Source organism: Callithrix jacchus, chromosome 1 (assembly GCF_049354715.1).
Source record: "Callithrix jacchus isolate 240 chromosome 1, calJac240_pri, whole genome shotgun sequence".
NCBI classification, from domain to species: domain Eukaryota; kingdom Metazoa; phylum Chordata; class Mammalia; order Primates; family Cebidae; genus Callithrix; species Callithrix jacchus.
Window position 1 is genome coordinate 152,422,618 of NC_133502.1, and position 12,577 is coordinate 152,435,194.

Here is a 12,577-nt window from a genome sequence, read left to right on the forward strand (position 1 = left end):
TCCCCCAATCAAAAGACACAGCCAAAACCCATCAGTATGCTGCATCCAGACCCATCTCACATGCAAGGATACACAAAGACTCAAAACAAAGGGATGGAGAAAGATTTACCAACCAAATGGAGAGGAAAAATAAATAAATAAAAACCAGGAGTTGCAATTCTCGCCTCTGATAAAATAAATTTTAAAGCAACAAAGATCAAAAGAGACAAAGAAGGTCATTACATAATGGTAAAAGGATCAATGCAACAAGAAGAGCTAACGATCCTAAATATATACGCACCCAATACAGGTACACCCAGATACATAAGACTTATAAAGAGACTTAGACTCCCACACAATAATAGTGGGAGACTTCAACATCAATATCAGATAGATCAACGTGATAGAAAATTAACAAGGATATCCAGGACTTGAACTCAGGTCCGGAACAAGTAAACTTAATAAACATTTATAGAACTCTCCTCTTTAAATACACAAAATATACACTCTTATCAGTACCACATCACATGTACTCACAGGTTTAAATGAAATATTGGTTGGCTACTTGTTTGTTATTTTCTTCCCTCATTTTTTCCTGTCTCCATTATTAAGCACAATTATTAGCATAAAAGAGGTTTTCAATACCCATTTTTAGACTGCATTCTAGCCTGGGCAATAAAGCAATACTCCCATTCTCTCTCCCTCTTTCTCTTCCTCTTTCTTCCTCTCCTTCATTCTTTTTTTTTTCCTTTCTCTCTTTTTCTTTCAAAAAAAAAAAAGTACTAATGTTCTATTTGTCCATATGAAATGGGATCAAGTGAGTAGCTAACAATTTGTAGTTCACATTTGTGCAGTATTCTCTATTAGACACTTTTTCCCCCCTTGAGACAGAGTTTTGCTCTTGTTGCCCAGGCCAGAGTACAATGGCACGACCTCGGCTCACTGCAACCTCCACCTCCTGAATTCAAGTGATTCTCCTGCTTCAGCCTCCTAAGTAGCTGGGAGTATAGGCACGTGCCACAACACCCAGCTAATTTTGCATTTTTAGCAGAGATGGGGTTTCTCTATGGTGGCCAGGCTGGTTTCAAACTCTTGACCTCAGGCAATCCACCCACCTTGTAAGTGCTAGGATTTCAGGTGTGAGCCACTGCACCAGCCTCTGGTAGACACTTTGAAAGGTTTTACTTAGTTCTTACAACATTCTTGAAAGGTAGATATCATCAGGTCTATTGTGCAGATATGGACAATAAGAATCAGATTAGTTAAGTAATGTACCCAAGGACACATAGATAATAAATGGTAAAACTGACACTGTAGTACAGACCTGTGCCATCCCAAAGCCTAGAATTCCCCTGTTTAGATTACATCACTTCCCACTGGTGTCCATTTCAATGATTGGTTTTATCAATCACTTTCATTAGAAAGAAACATTTTTATCTTCATCTCATAGTAGACTAAGCTTAGATTTAGCACACAGAATGTGGCCTCTTTTTGTAAATGTACAATATTTACTGCATAAGTTACCTAAAAGGTACATTTGTTTCCCCAATTTTAAAATCCATGGTAACTGTTTACACAAATAATTATAGAGAACCATATACCATATTGAAGCTTTAAAAACATAAGAAAAAATCTACAAAAATCAATTATATATTTGTAACATCACACAGTAAATGAATTCCAAAGCAATTTTCCACTTAAAATTATATATAGTCCAAACTGTATCCCACTGGTGCCAAATTTAAATGCTTTTCATTGTTTCTAATTTTAAAATTTACTTGACAAACTATCTGTAATGAATTCAAATAGGTTATATTTACAATACACAAGTGAACTCTATAAAACAAAAGAAGCTATATAGCACAGTAATGTTTACCACATTTCCATTAGAAGTCAACATTCTAATTAATAGGTGGCCACAAATCTGTATTTCATGCAAAATAAAATTTATTTATAATCATAGTTTATAATTATGCAATGTTAAATTTATTGCACTGTGAATTTTATTAGAAGCATTAAAATGGAATTAGAAACAATTTAGCTACTAATTTACTGACATACTGTTAAAGAAAAAGTCATCTTCAAAGGCTAAATTAACTTCATGTGTGCATTTAAACACTGACTGACTGTTCATTGCTCAGATTGCTGCCTTGTGAATCTGAACTTTAGATGAGGAATCATATTCCAAAAACATGGAGAAATCCAAACTTACTCTGGCATAAACCACTCTAGTCTAAAGCTAAAGTAATGATCAGAAATGTAAAAACAATCTACACAGAGCTAAGAATCAAATATGAGTATGCTTCTCAAGTTCACACGATTTATTGTAATGTATGATGTACAGTCACCAATTCAAACATAGACAAGTACACCTACATTCCCTCTTGCCTACATAAATCATAGAATAGTTTGATGCATATTTTTATTGGCCTTTGCAATTCCAAGAAAGGATGGACAAGGTTTGACTGTATCCTTTTAAACAACTTTTTTCTCTTTACAAAAATATATGGTATAGTTATAACCAGTGTACATTATTGTGTATGAACTTTTCATATTTCTGTTACATGCATAATACATACTTTTTTTTTTGAGACAGAGTTTCACTCTTGTTGCCCAGGCTGGAGTGCAATGGTGCAAAGCTCTGCCTTCTGGGTTCAAGCAATTCTCCTGTCTCAGCCTCCTGAGTTGCTGGGATTAGAGGTGCCCACCAATATACCTGGCTAATTTTTGGTATCTTTAGTAGAGACAGGGGTTTCACCATGTTGGCCAGGCTGGTCTCTAACTCCTGACCTCAGGGGATCTACTCGCCTCAGCCTCCCAAAGTGCTGGGATTGCAGGCATGAGCCGCTGCACCCAGCCCATAATACATACTTTCTTAACTTAAAAGTAGCATTTTAAACATATTTTGTTTAACATTTTGAACAATTTACATATTTCCAAATGTTCTTATATTACATAATTTTTAATTACGTGTATAATTTAATGCATTCCATCATAGAATGCATATACTCTCTATACATATACCTATGTTGTATATATATGTATATGCTATAACTGGGATAGAATGCATTTATATTTAAATGATAGAAGTAATTATGGAAATTGTTCATATTTTGTAAAAGAAAATATGCAAAAGTCACATATATTTTTTATTTTATTTATTTGAGACAAAGTTTCCCTTTGCTACCCAGACTGCATTGCAGTGGTGTGATCTCAGCTCACTGCAACCTCCACTTCAGGTTCAAGCAATTCTCCTGTTTCAGCTTCTCAAGTAGCTGGGACCACAGGCACGCGCCACCATGACTGGCTAGCATGCGAGCGTGCGTGCGTGCATGCGTGTGTGTGTTTAGTAGACCTGGGGTTTCGCCACGTAGGCCAGGTTGATATTGAATTCTTGACCTCAGGTGATCCACCAGCTGCCGCCTCCCAAAGTCATACATGTTTTAAAAAAGAATTTATATATACACATATATTATATATATGTATATGTGTGTAAAATAGAAAAACAGGTCTTTCTAAACATCTAAGCATTTTTAGTCTTTTGACCATTTCCAGATTTTGTAGTTGTAAATAACTTTGCAATGAACATTGCTATTGTTAATCTTTGCACATATCTTTATACATTCCTGTGTTTTTTTAATGCCTGTTACATGGTAGGTATCTAATAAGCATTTGTTAAATGACTATTTTTCAAAGCATTTATAAATTTAGTACCAAATGTGTAATTCTGCCTTCAAGATCTTTCCAATACTGAAAATATGTTAAGTATAATAGTAAATTATATTGCTAGAATTTTAGAATTATACCAGGGCATTCTTTTTCTTTTCAAGCCTTCAATTACATCATTACAATTACTTTAAATATTTTTAAATTCTGCTATAATGTGTGCATGGGCATGGCAAAAGAAATTCAAGATTTATATTTTATACCTAAAAAAATTGTCTCTCCCACTCTCCACTTGGGTTTCTATTTCCAGTTTCTATTTCTTTTGGACCATTTCTATTTTAGTCTTTCCTAATTTATATTACCAATGTCCTCTTTCCATTCATTGTCTCAGTACCATGACGTTATTTGAGTACGTTTCTTTTTGATCAAATGATTATGGAAGAGACCTATTGTCTTTGAGCAGAAATTCCACCATGCATTCTACTACACATTTGCATCATTTATATTGTAATAGACATTTTCCTTGCTGTGTAGATAACTTCTCACCAGCTAGACATGGCAAATAAACTTTAGTGTAAGACAACCTGTAATGTTGCAGTTTCTTTTTGCTCAAGTATTCCTCTTTTGTGGACAAATCCACAAATGAACAAAAATAATATTTAGGAAATCATGGCTCATAATATCTTCTGTCCTGATAGAAAAAACCATAATATTTTCTAAGAAGCATAGTTTATGTAGACCAGTGCATTGTCTTGTCATGATATAACTTATCTATGGATGATTTTTACACTTGTCCTCCAGATTTATTATACAAATGAGCTTTCCTAATCTATAAATATTGCTAGTAACCTTTACATGCTCTGAATTTTCTCACCCCACTCTTACCAGGGAGTTGAGCCAAGATGAACTTTAAATAACAACACTGAATATGTTTTATGGTCTGCCTCAACACTGGAGAGCAGAATTATATATTTGTTCTGAAACATTTATATTGTGGGTAAAAGCTTCTGACTGGTTGTAAGAGGCTGCTAATATAGGCATATTGGGGTCAGTACAAGATAGGTGTTAAGGAGGGCAAAGGAAGTGGGGGCCATGAGGAGCAGAGCCTAGAAAATACTAACAGGGTAATTCCTGAGAAGGCACTGGCGTGGAATAGTCTTCGTTCTCTGCCTAGAGAAGCCAGCTAGGCAATTATGAATAGTAAGAGAAATCAAGGCATAATGGAATGCCTAGGGTCACAGAGTAACATGGTATTGTCTCATCAGAAAAGTACTGGGTAGCCTTTATTTTTAAAAAAAGTTTTTCGGTTTAATATAAAGGTCAGCTCATCATTTCTGAATAGTTTTCTATCTGCCTTTTTTTCCCACCTTCCCCCTGCAAACATACAGATACAGTTTCATGCCAAAGCAGGACGCAGTCTATTTATCCACTCTGAGTGGCTCTTACCAGTATCCTCAGCTACACACTTTCTCCTCCCAAATCCTGTTCCCTGTAAGATATATTAATATAAACACTTTTCCAAATGTTTGGTTTTCTTGAATGTTTTTCTTTTTGGTGCTTTTTTGTTTGATGTTTTTGTTTATGTTACTTTAATAGACATCTTGTTTATAACATATTAAAGAGAATAAATAAGAATTCATAACTGAATGAATTAGTAAATATGTCTACCTAAAAGGCCAGAGCTGTCTGTGTGTATAGGAGAGGTTAGGCATGGATTATGATTGGAAAGAGAGGTAGTCCTGGGGAATTGACTTGAAGTTGCATTTACATAGCTCCATTCCCAGGAAATCAAAACAGGAGTACCAAATAAGAAAGTAACTCAATCCTAGGACCTGGGCTAACATGGAGTCAAGAAAGGAGTGAGTAGGGAGGGAAAAAGTGGCTGAAGTTGAATTCTGAATTACAGAGGACATAAAAAAAACAATCTTTCTCTAACTTTTCACTGGTCCTATAGCAGTCAGGGATATTAAAAAGATTAAAATACTTCTAAATATGTAATATTTTTATCCACATTTTAATTTCAATCTCACTTATTTCTATCACCACCTTAGGCAATGGGGCTTAACAAGTCTCTACTCTGTATTGGTATATTTCTGTATATCACGTAGAGAACTCTGAGCCATGTGGACTGAAACAAGGGATTGGAAAGAGAATAGACACGACCGGGATTTATAATATCTCACTCAAATACACTTACAGAAATCATTATCAAACAGAGAGGCTTAAGCAATTTTTTTAATGGAAGTGTGCCCTCCCTGAAATCCACAAGACTTTGTAGGAATTGCTAGAAGCACAGCTACTTTCAAGGCAGATAAGATCATTTTCTTTTTGTATATCATGCCTCTGACTCTCACTATTTTGATCAAAATGTAACAAGGAATCATATAAATTTTTGTTGGGTTTAATGATAGCATGCTGTTCTGATAATATCTTTACATACGAGAAAATAGGAGGTACTGAAGAAAATATAGATGGCCCAGGTACTTACTGTTCAACAGGGCATCCTTCACAGCTGATGACAAGCAGTAGTATTTCTTTAGAGTGACGGTTTTCAAATTGTGTTCCATAGGGTTTCATAGATATATTGCCATGGGGCTGAGAGCAGCCAAATGATTTTGAGTTTCTGTCCATGAGTATAGCAGAAGTGTTTTACTCTTTCCTATTGGATTACAGATTTTTCTGTAGAAGATACGACTCTAAAATGTATTTAAATAAATTTAAAAATTAAAACACAGCTTTAGAATAGGTTGGTATAGTAGCACTAAGCCCTACTTAATGTGTATCTGTTTGTTTCCTATCTTAGGGTGGTAAGAAGGACACAAAAATGAGAAAGAAGAGATTTCAGTTGGGAAATCAGAAATTTAGATTAGAATGTATGGAGACCCGGATCTCTCAGTTTAGATTAGAAGTAGGTCCAGTATGTCCTAAAGATGCTACCTGAAAATAAAATGTAGCCATGAAAGCTAACTGAAAACTGTAGTTCAACCTCTATGTACTTTCTGTGAAGTACCTAGTATTTTCTTTGCCAAGAAAGAATGTGTGAGAGAACTGAGACTCAGACCTAGTCCTGCTGGTGGAGGTTGGGAGGGTGATGTAGAAGGACATTTACTGGGAAAGAGTGGAACAGACACATAATAAAATACTTATGGTATAGTGTAGCAATTATCCAATGCATATGTTTTGAATGGATACTCGAATGAATATTAAAAAAGGCTGAAAGAGCTTGAAGGTGGGGCTCTGTTCCTGAAGAGATTACATGGGAACCTGGAATGATTGAAAGTTAACAGTTTGCCTGGTGATTTATAAGTGAAAGGCATACTTCCATCACAGCACTATTAGAACGATATTCCAATTGATGGTTCATGCATTGATTGAATAAGAAGTACTTACTACCTTATCATATGTCAGCAAATTTGCTAAACTCAGAGAACAGTAAGAAATAAAATGAAATAGCTATCCTGAAATAACTTATAATCTAGTTCAGGGGTTTCTAATTTCTCCACAAATCTGGGGATATGTTTTTTTCTCCCTTTTGATTTCCAGATCTCAGCCCAGTTCTTAGTATACATTGGATTTCAGGAAATATATATTGAACACGTCAATTCTCTTTGCATCCCTGAAAAGTAAGTTACTTGTCCTTTTGATTCATTTTAGCCTTGTAATTTCATCAATACAAGCTTGTCATTACATCCTTCCTACTACACTGAACCGATCATCACTAGAAACTGACACAGAAGGTAACATTGTCTACCCAATACATTTTAAAGGGAGAACATTGGAGGATTCTAGTAAGAGCACATAGATGATAGGACCATGTGGGTCATACTTGGCCAGCCCTGGATACAAAGAGTAGTCCCAAATATCATCTATTGACAGTGGGTGGATTTGGTAATGGAAGCTATGGTAGTATGGAGAAATGAGAATACATTTTTGGCACTAATAACTATAAATTACTGTGCCTGTCAGTTTTATAAATATTTTATCCTCATTCTTAACAATAGTCACGTAAAGTGGTAGGAACTTTTCCAATTTTACAGCAGAAAAGCTAAAGCATAAACAGTTGAAATAATTTGCAGAGAATGGCAGAGGAAGAATAGAGCAAGTTTTTAAAAATTAAATTTTAATGTCAAGATGAAGATATTTAAGGGAATTTGAAAAGGTAAAAATTATAAAAACCAATTTAATGCATCATTAGGGATACTATTGGGGTCAGTGTTCCTGCTTATTATAATGCATTTAAAAATGTGTAAGTTGCATATAGAGCATATAGATGTTACTGTGTAATTTATTATGAAATATAGGTGTTAAAATCATTTTTGCTGAGAAGCAATTTATTCTCAAACAAGACTAAAATACTTAACATTTAAGGAGTCATTTCACTTAGGATGAAAAATAATATAGAAAAATTGAGATCTTTACAGTTTGCAGTAGAAATGCCAAACAATCTTATTTGTTCATAAATAGGTCAAGTGAAACATTTGTCAAACCAGGATACTTAAAATCCTTGTTAGGTAAAAAAATTGGTAAAATCATTTAATGCATGAAAAGAACTGAAACTACAGGATAATTCAAAACCAACCAAGTAAAAATAATCAAATAAGAAAAGGCTATTGAATGCTTCTTGCTATTATTTTTCTTAAACATCATGACTATAATGTAGCAAAATGATAATGATTTCATAATACCTAATATTTTCTGTAAGTTTTACAAATACTTATTCTTATATTTTTCAAACTTTAATTTTTGGGATTGAAGTTCCAATTAAATCAGAGACAATACACTTCACCCTCTCTCTCTCACTTATTATAACCAAAAGCCCTGGACAAAGTATATAAAGTCACTAACTGAGAATTCTGAAGCACACTTGAGAGGGAAATAAAAACTCAAAGAATAACCAACACATCTTCCTGTTTTGTTTTGTTTTTCTCCTATGTCTCCTGCCTTAGGTTTCAGTGTATCCCAAATCAGTGGGTGTGGATTTAAAAAAAAAAAAATCCAAGAAATTCTCTCTTCCAGCTAAAGGGAGAGAAAAAAAAGGGGGGGCCAAAGAATAGTTGTGGAAGCCTCAATTCTTGTTGTAACACTTTCAGCTTAAAATGGATAGCTGCTGGACCCACCTGGCTTTATAATTTGGTGAGTAGGATAAGAGAATCTAGCTAATGATGGGCTTCTGTTTTTGTGTTGGAAGGTACAAGATGCAAAATTCATTTTTTACTTTATATGAGATGTTCTGGAATGCCCATAACCATTGGAACACTAAAATTTTACTGATGTGAAATACCCTTGAGCCTTTCTGGGGTTTATCTCCCATCCTCTGAAGCATATGTGTCTTAACAAGGCCTCTAATATTCTCGCCACTTTTTGTTCATCTTGACCAGTTACCATATATCATTGATACAGTGGATCAACACACTCTTCTGCAAGAGATTTAGAGTGTCAAAACATTCATAGTATATTATGATAGCAAATAGAAAAAGTTATTAGTCCTGGAACTAAACCATAAATAGACAGTGTTGCCTTAATTCAAACTATTTCTGATCCCTTATTCTGATAGTAAAGAAAAATAATACATTTGATAATTCAATGGCTATATTCCCATTCTCCAGGGCTATTTTAATCTGCTCAAGCAAGGATACTTTATCTAGCATAGTGGCAGTGGCTGCAATCAGAGTTACTCCTTGGTTTAGTCTGCCATAACGTAATGCAATTTTCCAAGATTCCTTCATCTCGTTCAGGGGCCAGAGTGTTGAATTAAGTTGAGAAATGGCCGGGACCACACACTCTCCACTCTGCTATATTGGCTCTAATTTCTGCCAACCTCATGGGATATGGTATTACTTCTTTGTTCTCTTGGATGTGAGTTTTGCAGTACGGGAGGATTTCTCTTAGAATTTTACACTATGACGAGTGACTTTACCCCACAGATCCAATGTAAGTATTGTGCTGTTACTCAGGTTGGGATCAGAAAAATGACCACTAGGTGGGCCCATGCACCCACTGGACTCCACTGAGCCAGTTTTAATTTATTACCAAGCCCTTTTATACTCCCATCATTAGCTAGGTTCTCTTATCAGACTCACCAAGTTATAAGCCAGTTGGGTCCAGCAGCTATCAATTTTAAGATGAAAGTGTTATAAGAATTGAGGCCAGGCATGGTGGCTCACAGCTGCAACGCCAGCACTTTGGGAGGCTGAGACAGGACTGCTTGAGCCTAGGAGTTTAAGACTAGCCTAGGCAACGCAATGAAACCTTGATTCTACAAAAAAATTTAAAAATAGCCAGGCATGGTGGCACATATCTGTAGTCCCCAGCTACTCAGGAGGCTGAGGTGGGAGGATTGCTTGAGCTTAGGATTTCCAGGCTGTAGTGAGCTGTGATGGTGCTACCACACTCTAGCCTGTCTCAAAAATGAAAAGAAACGAGTACGAGTCCTCTATTAGCTAGCCAAAGATCCACACATAATCTACCACTCTTGCATAGCGCATCTCCATCAAATCATACCATATGACTACCTGATAGAAGAGGAAAAGTCATGAGATTGGTTCACTAGTGTTTTAGCTGTCAGCTGTTCTAGGTTCTGCTTCAGCTGCAGACTCACTTTGCCCAGGGTTGCATTACTTCCTGGGGTTGCTCATATAATAGAATGGATGATTTATAAAAGCTTGTAAAGGCTTGGCTATCTTGACGCAAGTCAGAACAAGTCTAAAGGAGTATTTTAGCTCCAGAGCAACTTTTGCCATAGGCTGAGGCTGTCATTTGTCCTGACACACAAATCGACTTCTCTCTTTACTCAAACCTGTTTCCTATCTGTCCCCTTCACAGGATCATCCCTAAGTGAGCTCTTTAGTAAGCACATAGAAAACTAAACTCAGTGTTAGAATCAGCTTCTGGTGGAACACAGCCTATGACAATATTTTCTGCTCAATTTGAATTTTTCTGTTTCTCATCTGTTAGTCTGTTATTTTCTTTCAAAACTATTCTTGGGTAATTTCATGTCTTTTTTTTTCTTATTCTCTAGAATAGACACATTAAGGATTGAAAGACATATCGCTGGCTATTTACCTAGTTTTCTTCTTATATGAAATAGTTTCTATCCTCTATGGTATTCTTAACTGTGTTTGAATATTTCCAGTGATATCCAGATTAGATAGTAATGCACAGCTCTTATGTTTACAAAATATTCTCTTATGATGAGCCGAAATCTACCTCCTGTGTCTTCTACCCATTTACCTTTGTTTGGTTTATTAATCCATTTTCATGACAGTTTCAAATAAATTAAAGCATCTATCACATCCTCTGCTGAATTTTCATAAGGCTAAATAAATCCGATTTTCTCAACCATTCCTCATATGTTTCAGTCTCTCATCATTATAATTCAACCTCTTTAGTAAACTTTGTAAATTACACGTCCTTTAGCATAGCGACAACTCTGAATTTTTCTAACTGTTCTGACATTCCCCTTATGAAAAGGGGATCTTGTCCAGAGTATATATTAAAACAAATAAACAAACTGATATACATTGACTGGAAAGAATTGTTATTCAATTCAAGTACTAATTTACTTAAAGTATCCAAACCTTTTGATTTAGTCTTCTTCCTCCTCAAATGTAATGATTTGCCTATAAACATTATGGTGGGAATGCTGGTCTCTTTGTAGGATTAATATGATTTATTAATAGTATCATTACTCTGTGAAATAATTTGATAAATAGGGGGTAATTCAATTTTTTATTCTTTTAGTTAAAAGTGAGTGACTGATTCTTATTTTGATTGGCATTATAATGACACTGTGGGATTTAGCATTCTGTACTCTGCTTCAAGGACAGCAAAAGGATAAACTAGCTGCCAATATGACTGACATTTTATGCAAATGACATGAATCAATACATCTCTTGTACATGGCTCATTGAAAATTATAATTGCATATTTAAAAATGTATACAAGCCATATGTTATATTGGCAGCATGTGTTTTGTGGATCAGGTAACACATGACAAGAAACAAATATCCTTACATTGCTAAGAAAATGAGACCTCTGGCTATGTTAAAACACATTATTATTATCCAAGAATGAAAAGTGTCCACTTCAATGAGAAATTTTAATTATTCAATTGCATAGTTAACTCTGAGTGTCATAGCAGGCTGCAGTCTATGTCCTTTGATTACTTAGATGGCAATTTGATTTGGAAATCACAATGATATGAGGTTTGTGTCTTTAGGAAGAAAACTCATTAAATTAATTCCCAGTTTCTAATTTACTGTAGAGAATGATTAATGTTGAAAAGATTAGTTGGGAAGAAGATTGATGAGTTTAGTTTTCTCATGGAATACTGAGGTTGTAAAAAGAAAAAATTCAATGATTTATCATTTTTATATTGTGTATACTTCCTACCTTAATGAAGAAGTTGACATCTGGTCTACTAAGATAATCAGCTTTCCTAGAGATTCCATCTTTGGTGAGGAGGTTGGAGGGCATAGTTGATGAAAGCAAAGGCTTTAGGGTCAGACAGAAGTTTCAATCCCAACTCTTGTTACATGTTGGCTATGTGACCTTAGTCTGGTTTTATTTTACTTTTGTTAGCCAATTGTTTTTCATGTATAAATGAGAATGGCAATAATAATCATCATAAAATGGTAAACTTTAAATGAGATAGTACAGAAACACTGTAAATGTTCTCAAATGGTAGCTACTCTCATTATATAATGCTTTGGAATGGAAAAAGATTCAGGAGTGTTGGGGAGATTAATGATCTTTGAATATAAAAGAAGAGAAATATGACTAATGAAGATGTTTATTAACACCTGGGAGAGCAGTGAGAGAAAAAAATCCAGCTATTCTGAATCCAAAGGCCATTTTTTTCTCCCACTTCTTAACACAGCACAATGGAGTATCTTGTGAAGAGAGGATGTTTGATAACTCCTAAAGAGAAAGA